This window comes from Ambystoma mexicanum, chromosome 4p (genome assembly GCF_040938575.1).
Source record: "Ambystoma mexicanum isolate Mex_15411 chromosome 4p, UKY_AmexF1_1, whole genome shotgun sequence".
NCBI lineage: Eukaryota > Metazoa > Chordata > Amphibia > Caudata > Ambystomatidae > Ambystoma > Ambystoma mexicanum.
In genome coordinates this window covers 1,256,734,823-1,256,754,753 of record NC_090927.1, presented here as the reverse complement: position 1 = coordinate 1,256,754,753, position 19,931 = coordinate 1,256,734,823, and the positions used below count along the sequence as shown (strand labels likewise).

Sequence of the window (19,931 nt, the reverse complement as noted above, 5' to 3'; positions counted from 1 at the left end):
AGTAGTACTAGCTTTGAGTCTTGCGGCATTGAGGACCCCATTACACCAGAGATCCTGCAGATGCTTTTCCGCCAAAAGGCCTGCATTATATTGCACCTCCACACCATGTGGAAGAAGGTACCCTCTAGCCTCTGACATCTCAAACCGACGCCATTGTCTGCAACCCCCCCACCTTGCCATCGCTGTGCGTGAGTAGTAGGCCTGATGCAGTATTTTGTATTGTATTAAGCAGAGCCTGGCATCTATTCCTGTGTCTCGTGGGAACATGAGCGCTTCTACCCATTCCTCAAATTCCAACAGGCCCACTTCCTTCTCCCATTTTAGACGCAGCCGGGAGAGTTCTTGGGCTCCAAAAGCGATAAGTACCTGGTAGAGTGTGCATGTGACCTGTGACCTTTGTCAGGATTTTGCCATGAAGAATATTGGCTTCTAGGGGGGGGAGCATTTTGGGACCTCAGCTAGCGTGGTGAACTGCACGTGAGTGGCATGTGATAGTTTTAGGTGTCTGTAGTGTTCTCTGGTGGGAAGTGCAAACCTTCCCTGCAAAGCCCCAAATGCAAAGAGGCGCCCCTCCTACACCACATCAACGAGGGTGCATATCCCATGCTCCTCCCAGTTTGCAAAGTGACCAATTTTTAGAACTTCGGGAATATGCATGTTGTTCCATAGGGGTTGGTCCAGTGTTGTTCGCCCACCCCACCCAATATGATGGCGGGCCACTATCCAGGTTTGTCGGATGTGTTGCGTCAACCTTGGCATATCTGCCGTCTCCTTTTCTGTTCCGTATAATACTTGTATGGGTGTGTTTGTTCCCATGTTCCTAGTCTCTCCCCCTATATGTGGCAGCCCAGTATCACCATGAAGCCAGTCGTTCACCACTCCCAGTTGTGTTGCCCTCTAAGAAGTGCAGAGACAGGGTAGACCTATTACCCCTTCACGGACTGAGCATTGCAGGGTTTTGTGAGCTATGCAGGGTTGTTTCCCACCCCCAATAGAAGTCCCTAAAGGATGCCATCCACTGGTGTGAAGATTGTTTTAGGGATGGGGGGGGGGGGTTCTGAAGGACAGAGTTCTCAGGAGATTCAGCATTTTAAAAAGGGCTGCTTTGCCAATCAATGTCAGTGGGAGGGATTGCCAGTGGACCACATCAGTACTGAATCTGTCCATCACTGGTTGTAGGTTAAGATGTAGGAAGTCGTCCGCATTGGGGCTTACATGGATGCCCAGATATTCAAAGCTCCTGAACAAGACGGAGTATGGGCAATGCCGTGGAATTGTCTCGTTTCCACCCTGAAGGGGAAATATAACCGTTTTCTGTCCACAGAATTTCTGGTACTCCATGATGATATTCGGCACGATCGGGCAAGAGGTTTTCGGATTGCTCATGTAAATAAGTAGGTCGTCCGCCTAGAGCGAGACTCTGTCTTCCCCTCCCCATGGCCACGTGAATCCCGTCCACTCATGTCGCCCTAACTTTAATCGCGAGCGGTTCTATGGCAATTGTAAATAGCAGGGGGGAGAAGGGGCAGACCTGCCTGGTTCCCCGCCATAGTGTCAAGGTCCTGGACGAAGCCCCATTTACCCATACCACTGCCTCGGGGGAAATCATATAGTAACCTGACCCAAGACAAAGTTTTGCCCGAATCCCATAAAGCCCATGATGTCCCACAAGGTCACCCATCCCGACTAGTTGAAAGCTTTTTCGAAGTCTCCGGCCAAGAGTGCGAGTGGGTCAGTTATCGTGGGGGCCTGACCTATAGCAAGCTGTACCCTTTGTGGGTTCATCCGGGTGGATCTAGATGGCATGAATCCACATTGATCTGGGTGCACAGGGAATGCATGACTCCTAACAGTCTATTGGCTAAGACCCTGGCAAGGACCTTGGTTTCCCCATTAATGAGTGATATTAGCCTATAGGAGGGCTCAGAATTCAGGCGATTTCCTAGGTTTAGGGATCAACACAATTGCTGCCCTCCTAAGGTCCTGGGGAGCCGCCCTTCCTCTCGACTGCGTAAGAACATACAGTGCATGTGACCCATTATTGGTTCTCCAAGACATTTCCAGGCTCCCACCGGGAAGCCGTTTGGTCCCAGGGTTTTCTCAGACTGGATTTAGGTCAGTGCAGCTGCCACCTCCTCCTCTGTGATCTCGGTTTTGAGTTTATGTGTCTGTTGTTCTGAGAGCCTGGGGATCATGATTGAATCGAAGTCGTGTGGGCCATCTATTTCCTCTGTCATCGCCTGGGGTGGTGGGGGAGTAGAGATGTTCATAGAGGGAGGCAAATGCCTCTACGATCTCAGAATCCTAAGTTAGCAACTTCCCTCCAGTCTCCCGTATTGCCCGCACGTCTCTCCTCTCCAACCAAGCCAGGGTCTTCCTGGCATTGTCACCTGTTTCATGTATCTGGCTGCGTACTACCCAGTGGGCTGTCCTGGCATTATACAGCCCTGTATTTCTTAGAACCTCCTGTGCTGTGATCAGGGCCTCGCGTGAAGCTTGGGACCCTGATACAAGGAACAGTTCTTCTGCCCTAGATGCCCGTTCCTCTGCCTCCCTTATTTCCCGGGTGTGTTGTCGGCGGTAGGCCGACACCAGGGATAGAGCTTCCCCCAACGTGATCGGGCTGTCGACACAGCCCTTATTTAGGGAGAAATATTCCACTGTTTTTTGGGCAAGCCCTTCGATCACCGAGGTAGTATGTGTTTAGGCGCCAAGCAGAATTAGATTTGGTGTGCCCATTCTTCAGCACAATAAGGAAGGGAGAGTGGTCCGAAATGCCCCAGGCAAGATACGCGGCGGTCACAAGTCTATGTGCCATGTCTTGTAGGACGAAGTAGTCGACCCGGGATAGGGACATGTGTATTAGAAAAAAACGAGAACCCAGATTCAGTCACGTGTAGCGTCCTCCACGCGTCCACCAACCCAAACGCTGTCGCAAAGGATTTCAATTTGGTCGGGAGACCAGAGTTTCTGTTGCCCTTGTGACATCTGTCTCTACCCACCTCCATTACCTCATTAAAATCTCTCCCTAGCAGCCGTGAATATGCTTGCTTAGCCAGCATAGCTGCATGAAGGTCGTTTAGGAGTTCGTGACAACCACGAATCGACCTCTCGGATCCGCTTGGCTTTCCTCCCCACACCCACAACTGGAATGGGACCCTTTTATGTAGGAGAATCAACGCCCCTCTTGAGAATCCAGTGTGAAAAGCCATTGCATAATTGGATCTTTTGAAAAACCTGCAGTCCGTACCGACCAGGTGTGTCTCTTTAAGGAAGGCGATCTCAGGTGAGTGCCTATTGAGGAACTTGAATACCAGTTTGTGTTTGATGCTGGAACCCAGTCCATTGACATTCCTTGTCAACAGGGTTAGAGTTGCCCTGGAATCTAGGGAGCTCTCATGGGGGCGTTGGGCGGGTACCCGGACCCCCGGTTGTCCTTTCTCCAGGGGAGCCCTGTGTGGCATCCATATCCACATGGTTCTCGTGGTTGCCGGACATGGGCATCCCTCTACAGCAAACCAGTGTACTACCTCTCCGCCAGGCTTTGCGACCAATACACCAGACCATAAGGAAAAATACCTGAAACTCTTCCCACGGTAGTATTTCCCCAATCATGATGCAACACATTCCCGTTTCCCTCCCTGTACCCCCCCCAGCGCCCGACCTGAAGAATCTTATGCTCTTTCTCATGCGCTGCGTATCTTGTGAACCAGAAATGAACCCAAAACAGGCAAACAACGGTTGACCAACATTGCCCATATCCCAACCTGTACTCCTCCCCAACCTGAAGCACCTGTCGCTCTAACCCCGCACCAAATGGGTGCTAGAGAACCAAGTCAACCAACTGCGGGGTGCCAGCTGTTGCTCTTCGTGTGGCCCTCCATTCCCGCTCCGTAGCCGCTAAACTTGTTTACCCCTAAATGCCTTTGCGGTAGTGCTTGCCGGTATTGTTGGGCCCCCCGCCCCCTCCAAGTCATTTGTTACCCTGTCCCCCGGGCGTGGGCTCTAACTGCACTGTTTAGTCTGCTTCCTGTGAGTCGGGCAGAGTTGGAGAGCTACCCGGGTCTGGCTCTTGTCTGGGTCGTCCCTTCGGTGGCTGGTGCCCAGGCGATGAGATGACATTTAATTCAAGCCATGACCAGGCCTCCTTCGGGTTATGGAAAAGATGCAGTTCCCTCAGGGTAGACCGAGTTGAGCAGGGAAGAAAAGAACGTACTTCATGCCAAGCAAGTGCATCCTCCTTTTAACCGACTCCAAACATTGGCGTGCTCCCTGGACATCTCTGGTATAGTCTGGAAAGAATCCGATCCGATAGCCATTATACGTGATGGGGCCAGTGGCTTGCACCATTTGCAGCAGGGCATCTCGGTCTCAGTAGTTTAGAAGTCGTGCATTTGTGGTGCGGCGGGGGGTGACCTGGCATGGAGTGACCCGCCGGCATCCTGGGTGCCCTTTCCACAGAGAAGAATTTGGAATGTTTATTCGGGGCGAAGAGCTCAGTTAGTCATTTTTCCAAGAAGAGCCCCATGCTGGGCCCCTCTTTCTTTTCATGCTCCCCAAGGATCCGAATATTGTTGCGCCTTGCTCTTCCTTCACGGTCTTCTGCCTTGTTTTCAAGTTGTATGAGCTTCTGGGTGACCACCGACAGTTGTTTCTCCATTTTCTTAATTGCGTCCTCACAGTTTGAAATGCGCTGTTCTGCCTCTCCGACTCTCTGGGCCATGTTCCGCATGTCTTGCCTGAGAAAGGATACCTTAGATGAGAGGCCGTCGATTTTTTCTCGTCCATGGAGGACCTAGATTCCCCTACGGCTCCCATTAGGTCTCGAGATTGGGGGGTCTTGTGTCTCTCCGACCGTAGCTACTGTCCCTGTGGCGCTAGTCGTGAGGTGTTGGGAACCCCCTACTGTATATTGGTCCATCTTGCACTGTAGTCCAGTCTTCCTAGCTTTGTCTTTAACCATGGTGCTGCATGCTCAGCCTCTCCCAGTTTCTGCGCAATGTGGGCATCAGTGTCCAGATGGCTCTGCGTTCTTCACTCGGCCCATGGCCGGTGGGTTTCCAGGATTTCTTTAGTCTAAATGGCCTCGGGGGCAGGCATGTGGAAGTTAATGCTGCCTCCTGCTTCGCTGCTGCGCCTGGCCGGGGTGGGCTGGCCATGGTCCTGGTGGGGGAAATGCCCTGTTACTGTTTCGGCGCAGGCCCATGGCACACCTGGGGCGGTGGGGGCAGGGGAGGCACCCGATGTCAGGTCGGTGATAGCAAAGCAGTCGGCCACGGCACTAGTGATGCGCCGGGCCGAATCCAAAATGGCGCAGAATGCTGCTTTGACCTGCTGGCGGTCGTTTCGCAGGGTTTCCTGCTGCGAATTCCCCCGGGCTTGCAGTGGTCTGTTGCCCTGGTGTTCCGCCATACGGGGCTGTGGTTTTTAGAGTCTTTATGCCAGGGAAACAGGATATAAATACAGGATGTGCGCGGCTATGCGGGAGATATGGAAGCTCACGTCTGCACCCCTCCACTGCGCAACTGTATTCCTCATCTTTGATAGACTGCCAAAGCAGTGTTTGTTTTGGTGGAGCGAGTAAGAATGTTGTCATCAATGAACATAATGGAGGACAACTTTTCCAAAGCTTCTATCCTGACTTAAGGTAGAATCAAGGCAGTAATGCTTAGTGAAAGTGTGTATTGTAGACCATGTAGCTGCCTAATAAAAGTTTTTAATAGGAACACCATTTTGCAAAGCAGAAGAACTAGCTATGCCCCTAGTGGAATGTGCCCTCAATCCTTCTGGAGCATCCTTGCCCGCCAGCCTGTAGCATTCAGAAATAGCTAGAATAATCCATCTGGATAAGGTCTGCTTTGTTACAGCCTAACCCAGTCTATGACTCGTATAAACTATGAATAGTTGGTCATCCAGACAAAGTTGTGACAAACTTGAAATGTAGAAGCTCAGAGCCCTACGTGGATTGAGCCTGTGCAACCTCTCCTCCTCCTTGCCAGGATGAGTTGGAGGATAGAAATTGGTTAACACAATCTTTTTGTCCTAAATGAAAATCTGAAATGACCTTAGTTAGAAATGAAGGGTTAACCCTCAGAACAACCTTGTCCTTGTGAAATACTGTAAATGATGGTTTAGAGGATAGTTCCTGCAACTCACTCTAGGGGCGGAAGTTAGTGCTACCAACAAGATGGTCTTGAAAGTTAGTAACCTTAACGGACGTGAATGGAGTGATTCAAATGGTGCACATATATGAAATGTTGACACCAGATTAAGGGCCCAAAAGGGAACCTGAAAGGGACATGGAGGGGACACATTAGTGAGTCCCTTAAGAAATTGTATCACCAAAGGTATCTTAAAATACGAAGTTTGCTCAGACGAGCGCTTGAAGATGGATAGTGCCGCCTAATAACCTTGAATGGTCCCAATCTGGAGCCCCAGATTGGCTAAGTACAGTAGAAAGGAGAACACCTCTGGTGTTTTGCATAGCAAAGGGTCCACATTCTTGTCCCTGCACCAGCTGCAGAATGTGTTCCAACGGCAGGGGTACAAACAACTTTGTCGCTGGAATTCTGCCCGAAATAAAAATCTCCATTGCGTCATCCGAGAGGTCCCAATCCTTTTACCTCAGCCTCTCAGAAACCATGCATGAAGGCCGATGTGTTGACCTCCGGATGGAGAACCCAACCCTCTTCTCACGAGAGAAGGTCCTCTCTTTGTGGAAGACGCATTGGAGGGCAGATGGACATGTCCAGAAGGTACGGGTACCATGTCCCCCTGGCCAATCCAGGGCAATTAGGATCATGTGTTTCCCGAATTTTTTCAACCTCCTGATCACACGTGAGGAATAACGGGGACTGGAGGAAACGCGTATAAGAGTGGAAACTCCCAGTCCACCAGAAATGCGTCTCCTAGAGCTCCTCTTGGGGGAAATTCTCTGGCGCAGTACAGTTCGCACTTCCGATTAACACTCGTCGCAAACAGATCCACTTGAGTGGTTCTCCAAAGGGTGAAGATCTCTTGAAGGACTTCCTGAGCTATTTCCCACTCGTGGGAGACTGTTCTGCATGCTCAGAGCGTCCGCCACCGTGTTCTTCTCTCGGGCTAGGTGAACTGCCAATAGAGAGAATCCTTCTTGCATTGCCCAGAACCTGTGCTACATTGCCTCTCTGCACAGTGGTAGTGATTCTACACCTCCCTTGTTGAGGTAGTACATACCCACTGTGTTGTCTGTCATTATCAGGACATTACTTCTCCAAAGAGAGGGCAGAAAAGCTTTCAGCGCAAGTCTGATTGCTCTCAGTTCCAAAAGATTGATGTGCAGTTTGGACTCCGATGGAGACCAACGACAGCTGATGGTCAGATCGTTGGCGTGGGCTCCTCACCCCGTGAGTGAGGCGTCCGTCACTACTGTTATCTCGGGCCAAGGTTGCCAAAAGGGTTCTCTCCCTATAGAAAGTTGTCCTCGCAGGCCCACCACAGGAGATCCTGTGCGACCATGCTTGGAACCTGAAGTAGGTCTGACATGTTGCGCGAGAAGAAGGTGGTGGTGAATTTATATCACCAACAAAAGTGAACCTGGGGTGCTCCCTCCCTGGCGCACTATTGGCGTGGACATAACCTTGCACATCCCATAGATATGGAGCCCGGGCATCATACCTCCTTAGAAAGGGCACCTTGAGAAGGCAACAGACAACGACAAGCCCTCCGGGGTACTCCCCACATGCCTGGTGCTATCAGATCACCAGGTGCATCCAACTAGATAAGCAGTTGTACTCCTTTGAGGACCTTGAGACAGCATGGCGCTTCCTACAACAACGAAACCTGGTGACAACAGACTTTGAACGGTCGGCTACAGAGACTAAACAAATGGAGCGCTCCTCCTCACCCATCCCAGGACGACGGCAAACGAGGGGGAAATGGCAAAAAGCAGGCAGAGGGCCCGTGGCCTAGACCCCGAATAAATAAGAACACAACTGGGTGAATATGGAGACAATCTAGATCAGTGAAATAGATGCATAAACAATCCATATTAACAAGGGGAGGCTGCTATTTCAACAAAATCTCCATACCCCTGTGAGAGGCACTATGGGGAAACCTGGTGATTACTCCACAGACAGGAATCTGCAGAAAGTATGCAAGACGATGGCTATTGTACGCTGAGCACCGCAAACTCCCATGCTTTAGGCATAGACTGTACAATAGGTGCTCTTTATGGTGACAAATGAAGGGTACCACATCATTGCAATGTTCGTCACCTGCGGCCGGCAATTGCCCTGGCAGGTGAACCTCTTAATGCATGGATTCATGGAATTACCACAATATGTGAGCCAGGGCAGCGACCTTCTGGTTTGCACCTGCAAACCCTATATATGGGCTCTTTGGCCAAGTATTGGGAAAGTGCTGCATGGTTGGCTCTCCCAGTGTTTTTGTTTCTACTTATGTTTCTGTTTATGGTTATTTTCATGTTTAAGCTTATGTTTTGATTTGGTTTTCGATCCGATTGTTAGAAGTTTGGGGATTACAATGAATGACGTGCTCAATCACTGCAAACCCAACAACACAACGGCCCCGAATGGCACTGCATGGCCCTGCGACAGGACTATCCGCATTAACGTAAAATGGCTCATATCACGCGGATAACCCTTAACATTCAGGGTTTGGAACACCAAATAAAGAGTAGATGAATGCTTAACTATGTGAGGGACCTCCAAGGAGACATTATATTCCTGCAAGAAACTCACCTAAACAAAACTGAATCAGAAAAATTAGAACACGGATGGATGGGAATAGAAGCCCACTCACCATGCCAAGGAAAAAAAGGGGGGTCTCAATTTTCATCTATAAATGGGTCCCGTTTCATATACAGGACATCTGCAGCGATGGGGAGGGAAAGGTATGTTCTTGTCCAGGGTCGGATACATCAGCATCCCATCACATTACATTACTGAATGTATATGTCCACACGACCGACACCCCATCCTTCTTTACACATACATTTGCACAATATATGGGGAACTTATCCATCGTGAGTGGAGACTTAAACGTTGCTCTCGATCCTACAGAAAAATGACGCAAACAGACCCGAGACAGACAACTTCAACCCCAGCTCAGGAAATTGAAAGCAGAGATTAAACAACTCTCTGCCGCAAGGGCACAGAAAACCTTTACGAGTTGGTCACAGGCATACTGTCTGGAAAGCGGTCTACCACTGCACATGATGGCACTAGCACAAAAAATTAGACCGGCTACACAAATGATTACCTCTATTAGAGATGCCGGTGGTGGCCATCTACTGGTCGGAGACTACCATATCAACACTCGATTTGCGGAATACCATCAAGAGCAATATACAGCCTCCGACTCTTGTTTAACTCAGAACATGATGGCATTTCTTGACTCTGTGAACCCAGCTCAGATATTATAAATTACTCACCGTTGTGACTAACTTACTCCTAGTCCATAGTCCCCTTTCCTCCATACTGTATGGGCATCCCTCGCGAGGGACGGGAGACGGAACCTTTTTCACCAGAAAAAATCATCTTCCCCTTTAAATTTAGGTGTGCAGGGATGCAGCCTGGGAGCATGCGCTCCCCTGACTCCGCCCACCGGCAACTATCCTCAGTCTTTCGACGCGTCGACAATATTACCATTGCCTAATGACACCAGTTTTATCAAGGGGGAGGATAGTGGGACATATGGAGGAGGGGGGACTATGACCTAGGAGTATTTTAGTCACTACAGAGAGTAACTTATAGCTACTCCTACGTTCCATCCCCTTGCCTCCATACTGTATGGGCGATTACAACTGATTGTAGCCCCAGGGTGGAGAGGTGACCCTCCTAAGAAAACACATCCCTTAAAACTGCTTGACCAAATACACCGTCTGATCTGGGACTGGCATCCAAGCAGTAGCGCTTGCAGAAGGCCAAAGGCATAGCCCATGTAGCCGCCCTACTGATGACATGCCAAGGAACGTGCCTCTCGAAAGAGACTGCCATGGCCTTGGCTCTGATAATGTGGGCGCACCAGCCGAAGTACCAGGAAGTACAGCTTGCCGCCTGTAAGCTCTCAGCTGTGCCCTGCATCATTTCAGTGAAAACTGTATTATTGGAGTAGAGCATTAACTCTGCACCCTGTTACCCAGAACCTTTCTTTAACACCAGCGTGCGCGCACCAGCCGAAGTAACAGGAAGAACCGCTTGCTGCTTGGCAGCGAGCGAGAAACGTCCTAGTCGCATGCAAAATCACGGTAAAGGTTTTAAACTTTTAGTTTGTTTTCCCCATTACCTGGTTAATCATCTCGGAATTGTCCTCAGCAACATTGTCATGTGGAGAACTGCTTACACCCTAAAAACAGACATGCCATCTGTGGCTGATAACGCAAAAAATGTTGTACAAGTGAAGCGTCCTCTGCACAACAAACCTCTTGCTACGACGTCTGCAAGCAAATCGCTGCTGCCTTGCTCACCATCACAGAAAAAAAGAATTAATGCACAGTCCCCTGACATTAGGCAATTCTGGCTGTTAGCTGCTGCAAAAACTTCTGCAGTCCAACATTTCACCCCGCAGTGCCCAACTGTTTGTCCTCCGCTCCTAGAAGAGACAAGTGTGATTGAGATTCCCGACTCGCTAATAACAGCCAGTTTTACGGGTACTCAGTCTACTGCTATTGACATACTGAAGGGCCGAGCGCCTCCGGCAATTTAATTCAGATGGTGCAAGAATTGCATTCCACAACTGCCATTTCAAACACACTTAACTGATCACGTAGATCTTATTTCTAATACGCATGCTGACACCCCTTACTCTGCAGAATCCAATACTGTGTATAACCCAGTGACCTCGCCGTTTCACTGCAATTCGAAAATACACGCTCCAAGCTCGTGTGCTCCTCTCATGGCCACCGAAATTGCTGTCCGCTTTAAAAACTCTGAACAGTTGATTTTCAGGCTTTACCTCCGGACTTGAAACATGACTTCTCAGTCCCCGCTGATGTTAGGTCATTCTCTGCCAAAATCTTCAGTTCTTTCTTTATCTTTTTCACGTCCTACTCCACGCAAACCCTCTATGCTTCATACTCCAGTCTGCCTGTTCAAACTCATCCGTCATCCAACTCTTTAGTTGACATTACCTTGAGCGCCATGAACTCCACTATTCTGTCTCTTGTCAAACTATTTGAATCCATGGACTCTAAAATAAATAAGCAATCAGCTCTAATCTCCAAACTCCTAGAGCGCAATTCCACTATTATTTTAGCTCTATATTAAAGAGGTTGTATTCCCTTACCCCCTCCAGCCACTTTTGCTAAAAATTCAACTCACCCTTTGCTGCCCACGTGTGAATTGCAGAAAAAGTTGGGTTTGAAGTCCTAATTTGGTACCCCCTGCTTTACCATCATTTGATTATGTGATTCGCCCCAGAGCCCAGAGAGCACCCTGAAATCACCTGCAATTCAATTAAAGATCCTACGGCGCCCTCATCAATACATAATCTGGGGACTCGGCACAAACCATGTAAAGTGCCAAAGAAGTGCTCTTACACGATTTTTGACCCCACAAAAAAAAAGCAAAAAACAACAGAAGTATAGACAAGTGTCCATCATAAGAAAGAAAAACAAAAAACAAGAACATGCCTTTGCAGTGCCCTCAATTCTAAGACTAAGCAATTTATCAACAAGAATATTACACTGCCAAAAAACATCTACCAAGGCTTTGTCAATGGTTAAATACATAATTTCTCAAAACAAAAAAACGCTGACAGGCGCAGGCAACTTGGTCATAGAACTTTACGTGCCTTTGGATGATTTGATTGCTGCTGTCGACCAACATAAAGGAGAATCTGCTGTTAAGTTTGCTTCACATACCTCTGCTCCAAAAACAATTTTGGAAATATCACTTGCCCCAACCCAACTTCTGTGCCCTCCTATGTGGGGCTGCCAACTACTGAAAACCGGCAAGCTGAAATTCGCAAAGAAGTTGATTGCTACATGTCTTCTCAGAACCACCCTATGCCTGGTCTACAAAACTCAAACTTAACCACAAAAATTAATAACAATGACAAATCTCAACCCATTGAAATTACCCATATTGCTATCCCCGTTTCACAATCTGGCAAATGCATGAACTCACAATCCAATTCATATCATCATCTGATTAGGAAGTGTTGTACGGCTCCATTTCCGCTTTGTGATCTTAATAGTGCCTCCATTTTAGCGATACTTGCAGTTATACCGAGCCTAGAGGATATTGAATCCTCTGATCTTGATCAAATTCAATATATTGACAACATGGATCTATCCATAATTAGGCTCTGGATCCGTTCAGGAATTTATTACAATATGGAGAGTGAAAGTAGAACTTTCGGCTTTAGGCTTCATCATCTCCCAGGACTTGCCCTTCCACCTCACTAACATCTCAGATGACTAATAACCAAAACATCTTTTCAGATGTGCAATTATTGACTCCAGATTCCAGGCTCAGAACCAATGACGAATACCCACCTGCTGCCATTACTTGTATTGGCAACAACTGTCTCCTATAAACAACCCACTGAACTGGGTTTACCTAGTACGTCATTGGCAAGCTGGACACTCAAGGGTTTACTCATCTTCTGACAACCAACTAGATTGTTTTGGTATAGTGGCATTACAAGAAACCTGGCTATCAGAGACTCCCTCTTGGGATGGTCACAAAATCATCTTACTTCCAGCTAAGCATGCCCTCCATGGCAGACCAACTTCAGGACTAATGGTAGCAGTCAAACTTAGCTCTGGCTTAACAATATCACCTTCGGCCTCTCTGGATGACCACATGCAGCTAGTTAGAATCATCTGTTTACAATATCGACCTGATCAATATATACTGGAATCCAGTGAGCTTATCTATGGACACCTTTTTTAGTGACCTAACAAAACTTTATGAGCTAATTTATCAGTCACCATCAATTACTAACCCGATTCTTACAGGCGATCTCAACTTGCATTGCTTTTCCAACGATCAGCCTTCAACATCTGGCCGTAAACAGAGATGGACTTCCTTCATGGAAGAAAGAAACATGTTCATGGTCAACGGCTCTCTCACGGGTGACATTCCACCTCATGCCACCTGGAGAAGAGGCCCGTTTGAAGCCATCATCGACTACATTTATGTTGACAGCAATCTTTTTGCTTAGGCTGTCAGCTTTGAAATTATTAAACAGAGCAACAGCGGTCACGCAATGTTAACTTTGACGTGGCCTAATTCTAGCATTAAAACCGACGGACCTAAGGCGAAAAATGTAGGCAGTCTTACTATCAATAACGGTTGTAATTGCTTTCGATGGACAGACCCTTCACTTTTTAATTTAATTAATTGCCTACTCCAAGAATATTTTTCCTTGCCTGATCGTAATACTTGTGAAAAGAAGCAATAGTCCGCCATCTTAGAGCTATTCAAAACCCATTCCACCAGATCAGGGAAAAATATTCAGAAAAATGTCCATGTCTCTGATTTACAAGTGAGAGACAGAAAAACACAGTATCAGAAGGAACAGAGAGCTACACGATTTCTTCTGATTGAATTAAAACGCAATGTTTTGAGAAACATTAAGTGTAGACATAATAACTCGCTACTTGGGTGAAAAGCCTTTCAATTCCAGAAGGATGGAGAGTCTATGTTGAAGGCAATTACTCAGAAGACTTCAGCTCAGATCTTGCCACTTCTTAATCAAGCGAACTTATCATCCCAAAACTCCTTACAAATAAACTGAGTCTCAGAATCGCAATGGATAGCCCACTTTAAAACTCTCAATGCCAGTCCCTTGCCTACCTCAGCATCTCCAATTCAGAGATTCTCCAATAACTTCTCTCTTCTAATGCAATGTTCAAAGAACACCTTAGGCCAAAATGTTAAAAACTCTTTTACACACATTATTTGGACTAATACTTTACCAGTGTCTTGGAGACAATCTTTAATAATCCCACTTTTTAAAAAGGGTGATAGACAATCCCCTACAAACTATACAGCGATAGCCCTCCTTGAGGTATTACCCAAATTGACCGAATACAACTGACCGAATGACCTAATTGGTCGAATTTTAATGGTCCTAATTGACCTTTTGCACAATTGACCTTTTATTTTTTTTATATATATAGTGGGTTGGTTTAGTATTATAAATAATACAAGGGGTTTGGGTGGGGGGTTGCAGGGGTTTTGGATTGGGTGGGGGGTTGCAGGGGGTTTCCCCCCGCATATATGTACTAATTGACCTTTAAAATTCGGTCAATTGTGCAAAAGGTCAATTGTCATTCGGACAATTGTAACTCGGTCAATTCGTATACAACCCTCCTTGATGCTCCTGGCAAGATCTTTGTCAGTTTATTTTGAGAGAGTTTAATAAGTGGACTCTAAAAACACAGCACCCAGAGCCTTTACAGACAGGATTTATTGCCATACTAGATACTGGCATAAATCTCTTGACATTGGCCTTCATAAAGGCTCATTGCATAAAGACAAAACAAGCACTGTATCTTTCTTTCATAGACTTCCGGTCAGCTTTCGACTACATTTCGAGACGGATGTTGATAGAAAAATGGATTCAGGCTAAATGCCCCAGACCATCTACTTGCTGCATTCATCCACATCCATAAAGGTCCGCCTAACGCTTGATGGTCTTCTTTCTGCTAATATACCTACTTTTAGAGCTGTCAAGAAAGGCTGCACTTTGGCCGCAGCTCTTTTTAACTTTTTTATTTTAGACCTGTGTGGGAAATAACCTTCAGGAGACAGGCAGATGCTGAAATTATATTTATTCCAAATGGATAAGGGTCCTTAACAAAACAAGTATATTGTCCTCTGGTTTCCTTCACCAGTGTTCGACCCCTTCAGAATACGGTGAGGCAGTCCTCAAGCTTGTCCTATCCCGTGGTGACTGGATAGGCCCACCACTCTGGTCTTCGTCGTTCCTCCTCTTCTCTTCCCTGTAAAATGAGAGAACCCTGTCAGTTTCTTTTGGCGGGCTGTTATGGACTACCTCAGAATCAAGCCCCCACCAATCGCCATCAGCCCTGACCAGCCGACATCCTATTGGCTGCTGCCGTGTTGGCCCGCCTCCCATAAAGGCTGCCTTGCCTGCTTGATCCCATCCATGCCGCAGGGAACTGCCGAGGCGATCACGAGACCAAAAACGTGGTCGCGTCGGGTATGGGCGGGCCCTGGCTCCGGGCGTCTTCCACCCGCGATCCGCGGCACGCTGAAGGGCCGGTTGCCCCCCTCCTTGTCATGGAGGGTCTGCGCTCCCCTCCTGTCCTTGGGTCCGGGTCTCCCATCAGGCGAGTGCGGCAGCGACGCGCCGCGTCCCTGAGCAACGGGCCGCCTTCCGGCAGGTGAGTGCAGCGGTGACACGCCACGTCCCCGAGCATCGGCTCGGGCTCCTCCACTACCGGCGTTGGTGACCGCCGCGAGAGGAGGGGCCGGTCCGCTGCCTCGGCTCCTGGCGCCCCCAATCCCAGGTGCGCCCATCACCCCCTGCGGGTGCCAAGGCGCATCCCCACAACCTGAAAGATAGATTTGCTGGCGTTATCTCAGATGCACCTAAATTGGGAGTCCAAACGATTGCATGATACTCTATGCGGATGATCTTATTCTTCTCTATCTTCTCTCCCGAACGCCTAAAGGGCTCAAAAGACTACTTGACGAACTAGGTGCTTACGCCCAGAAAAACCAACTGCTAATTAACCTGTCTAAAACCGCGATCTGTGGTCAAAACCTTGAAGTGAACATTACAAGCTGAACAGTTGCAAATGGTTCATCAATATACTTATCTTGGTGTCAATATAAAAGATTGCACTAATGATGATCGATACCTTGCTGACATTAACTTAAAACTAAACAGCGCCATTTCACAAACAAAATTAATTTTGATGAAATATGGTACATTCTCCTGTCTTCCTGCGATCACCTACTATAAACAGAAAGCTGTTCCTATTTTATTGTATGGTTCGGAGTGCAAAAAGATTCCATAGAAATTATTCTGGGATAAACTTCAAGGACAGTTTTGGCAACAAGTTCTTCGACTCTGGGATTGTGTGCCAGTGGCAATGATTCACTTCAAATTGGGTTTAATATCTTTGAACACAGGCTAAATGTGGAAATGATATAGAAAATGCCTTATGGCTCCAAATAAAATCAAACGCCAATTGGATTACTAGCACTCCATACATTGACTTCTACCCAGAACTTGGTTGTTACCCAGAACTTGGTTGTTACCTTACTGCTCTATCTGTGGCTGACATTTCATCAGACCTTCTAATGAACAATCCATCACGGGTCAAATTGAAATTGTATGATCATGATAGGATAAGCACACAAAACTGTGCCTCCTATGTTGATTTGACATCTAACCCCTTCATCACCAAAAAGCTACATACAGTAGCCAGCTATCTTGTCAGAAGCTCATCTGCCAAGTTTAGAAATGCCTAAATAACAGATGCAGATTTTGTAAACTAGAAAAACATCCAGAGAGTCTGCGACACTTATTTTCAGAATGGACAATGCTTAGTGACATGCGTATTTTGCACTTGAAATGTTGCTTTTATGAACTGGAAATCTCCGATTCTACTAAGCTCTGGCAACTAATTTTTGCAACCCAACGTATTACTGTCAGATTAGCTACTTCCTTAGAAGGTTTGAATCTAGGCAACATTGATGTTTAATGTCATTATATTCTTAAAATGATTATAATTTTTTGAACCCTAGTATCCCTGCTACGTAATTGAAAGGCAAATCTGTAAAAACGCTACATGTAAATGACACATGGTTTTAATTTCAATAGCTCTGGTGTACATGTATTTGAATTGTAACCTGAAATGGCTTGAAACACATTTTTCTTAGTCATGTTACTACTTAGTCCTACGTTTTGTTTAAGCGTATTCACCAAACTGTACATTTTTAACTAAGTCGTTTTTTATTCAAACAATCACGCATTTGACAAACAAAAATCAAGTGTGATTCATTTGAGCAAAGAAACTATTTTTGATGTGCAATGATGTACAGCCTTAAATTGATTTTAAAATATCTTAACTACTTCTCATACTGGAAATCGCTTAACCACTGTTTTTCAAATTGTTTCAAATTGTTTTAATAATTGTAGTATATTTTATCATTTTATGTATTAAAATTGAAAGGTTGAATTAATTTAACCATATCAATAAAAAATAAATAGAAAATGATAGTGTGGGCGTGCATATTTGCAGAGAGTGGTTTGTGCTGCCCCCCATAAGCCTCCTTGATGGCCGCAACCATCCATCTTGCTATGGAAGCCTTGGAAGCTTGGTAGTCTGGCCTTGATCCATCGAAGGTGACAAAGAGCGCATTCGATTTGCGGAAGCTCTTGGTTCTGTTCAGGTAGAATTTTAGAGCACGCCTGACATCCAGACAGTGCAGTACCCTTTGCGCTTCGTCCTTGGGGTCCGCGAATAAAGTAGGTAGCGCTATCTCCTCATTGAGATGAAACTAGGAGACTACCGTAGGTAAGAATGCAGGATGAGTTCTAAGGACCACCTTGTCCTTATGAAAGGTAGTATAGGGCTCGGTACCACCAGTGCTTGGATCTCACTGACCCTGCGTGCAAACATAAGACCCAACAAGAGGGCTGTTGGTGACCAGCCTGTCTACGGACACCTCTGGCTCAAATGGTTTATGCGACAAGGCGCCCAACACTACATTGAGACCCACACCAGTTGTGGTTTCTTGATATGAGGGTAGAGCCTGGTGAGGCCCGCCAAATGTCTTAACTATCAGGTTGGAGGATGGAAAGACCTTCTCCTCCGAGTTCCTGTAGGCTCCGATGGCACCAGATCGGTGCAGCATGTGTCTACTTGCACCACCGAGTGTGTGAGGTGTGCCGAGGACAGCACATCGTCCAATGTGCAAGTCAAGGGATCGACCTCCTTTGATTCTGCCCAGTGACAAAACCTAGTCCACCTCGGGGGGGGGGTGGATGACAGTGCCTCCCTGCTGTGAGAGTAGGTGAGCTGGACCCAGCAGCAGGTGCATCGGTGCCTGTTCCAACGTGCTAAGCAGTTCCGAGAACCATGGCCTCGTGGGTTACCACAGAGCTATCAAGATGATGTGAAGATGTCGGACCTCCCTGATCTTGTAGATTACCCTGTGGATCAGGGGAGTGGGAGGGAAGGCATATGCGTTCATGTTGTTCCACTGTATCTGCATCGCATAGAGAGCCCCAGCCCTGTCCCTGCCAGGACGCAAACTGGGGGCACCTCCTGTTGGACCAGATGGCAAAGAGATCCACCTGAGGATGACCCCATCTGTTGAAGATCCCCTGAAGGACTTGTCTGCACCCAATCTGCTGAGCCTGTCCACCTCCAGGTTGGACTCCCCCAGGAGGAGGATTATTCTCAAGTGCATGTTGTTCTCCAGAGCCCACTCCTAAATGTTGACTGCCAAGGGGCATAGGGGAGATCATCTGGTGCCACCCTGCTTGCTGATGTAATACATGCTGGTGGAGTTGTCCGTCTGGATGAGGATCGTCTTGCAACTGATCAGCAGGAAGGCTTTGAGAGCTAGCCAGATGGTCTTCAGATCTAGCCAGTCGATATGGGCCTCATTTTCCTGAAGAGACCAGACTCCATGGACCCTGAGGCTGTCCAGGGTGGCTCCCCAGCCCTCTAGGGATAAGTCTGTGATGATAGTAACCTGTGGTGCTGGTTGCCTGTAGGGTCTGCCTCTCCTCAAGTTGCAGTGCATGCTCCACCAGACAAGGTCCTGGTGGAGAAGAGGAGGAATGCTGATGAATTCCGCCTGGGAACAGTGAAGTGCAGCTGCAATGGTCTCATTCTGAGTCCCGTGTAAGGCACTGCCAGAAGACATGCTGCCATGATACCCAAGAGGTGGTGGTACCACCATGCTGAGAAAATGACTTGTGGCCCTCTTGATGGCTGTGACGTTGTCCTCCGAGGGAAACATTCTCTTGGAGCTCGTATCCCAGATGAGGCCCATGAACGTTATATTCTGAGTAGGCTCCAGCTGAGACTTCTTGAGATTAATGGTAAATCCCAACTCGTGTAGTGTATTCTTGAGGGCAGAGGAGGTGTGATGGTATGGATAAACATGGTGCCCCTGGGCCCCGAGAAGGGCTGCCACTGCATTCATGAGTCTGGTATCTAGCTCCTCCTCAGTGGTGGAATTAAAGAGGTTGCCACCCTCGAATGGAAGGTACAATATGCCTTCCTGGACGTCTGGGTTGAATTTGGTAGCCCATAACCAGGCAGTCCTCCTCATGTCCATGGCGATGGAGATGGCACGGCCTGAGGTGTCCATATGCGCAACAGTGGACTCCATGATGTCCTGAGCCACCATTTTAGCTTCTACCAGCCCCGCCTGGAAACGTGCCCGACGGTGCACCGGAAGTTCTGGAAGGAAGTCGGCTATTTTCCGCCAAAGCCTCTGATTAACGGCTGCGAGCATGGCGTCTGCATTAGACTGACAAAGGTGCAGTGCAGCGTTGGAATAGACGACCTTTCCATATGTCTTCAAGATCTTCTCCTCCTTGCCTAGACGCGCCGAAGACGAGGTAGCCGAGGATGACTGAGGCTTGGAGTAGAGTGAGGCTGCGGCAATCACCGAAGAATGTGGTTGAGGGTGTGCCAACAGCAAGAGTGAATCCCCCTCCAATTGCCTGTACTTGGCGTTGAGGCACCGGTTGGTAGGCTGTGCCGAATGGGGGTAAAGCCATCCCTTTTTGGCCGAGGCGACAACGTCCTTCTGCATCGGGATCCCTCTACGGCCGGGGGGGGGGGCGTAGAGTGAGGATCTCGGCCAGGATACCCGCCTCCGTTTGTTCCACCTCGGGTTGTGGAAGCCACCAAATCTGTGAGTCTTTCCTCGAAGGCCTTGGCTGAAGATGGCATGTCGGGGTCCTCCTCAGTGTCCACT

At 47.8% G+C, this 19,931-nt stretch overlaps 1 protein-coding gene across 2 annotated transcripts in view; it reads right to left on the bottom strand.

Annotated features, from left to right (window-relative positions):
• Positions 1-19,931, bottom strand: part of NUP133 (nucleoporin 133) — a 1,444,728-nt gene that overhangs the window by 929,113 nt on the left and 495,684 nt on the right. The gene's annotated exons all lie outside the window — the stretch shown is intronic.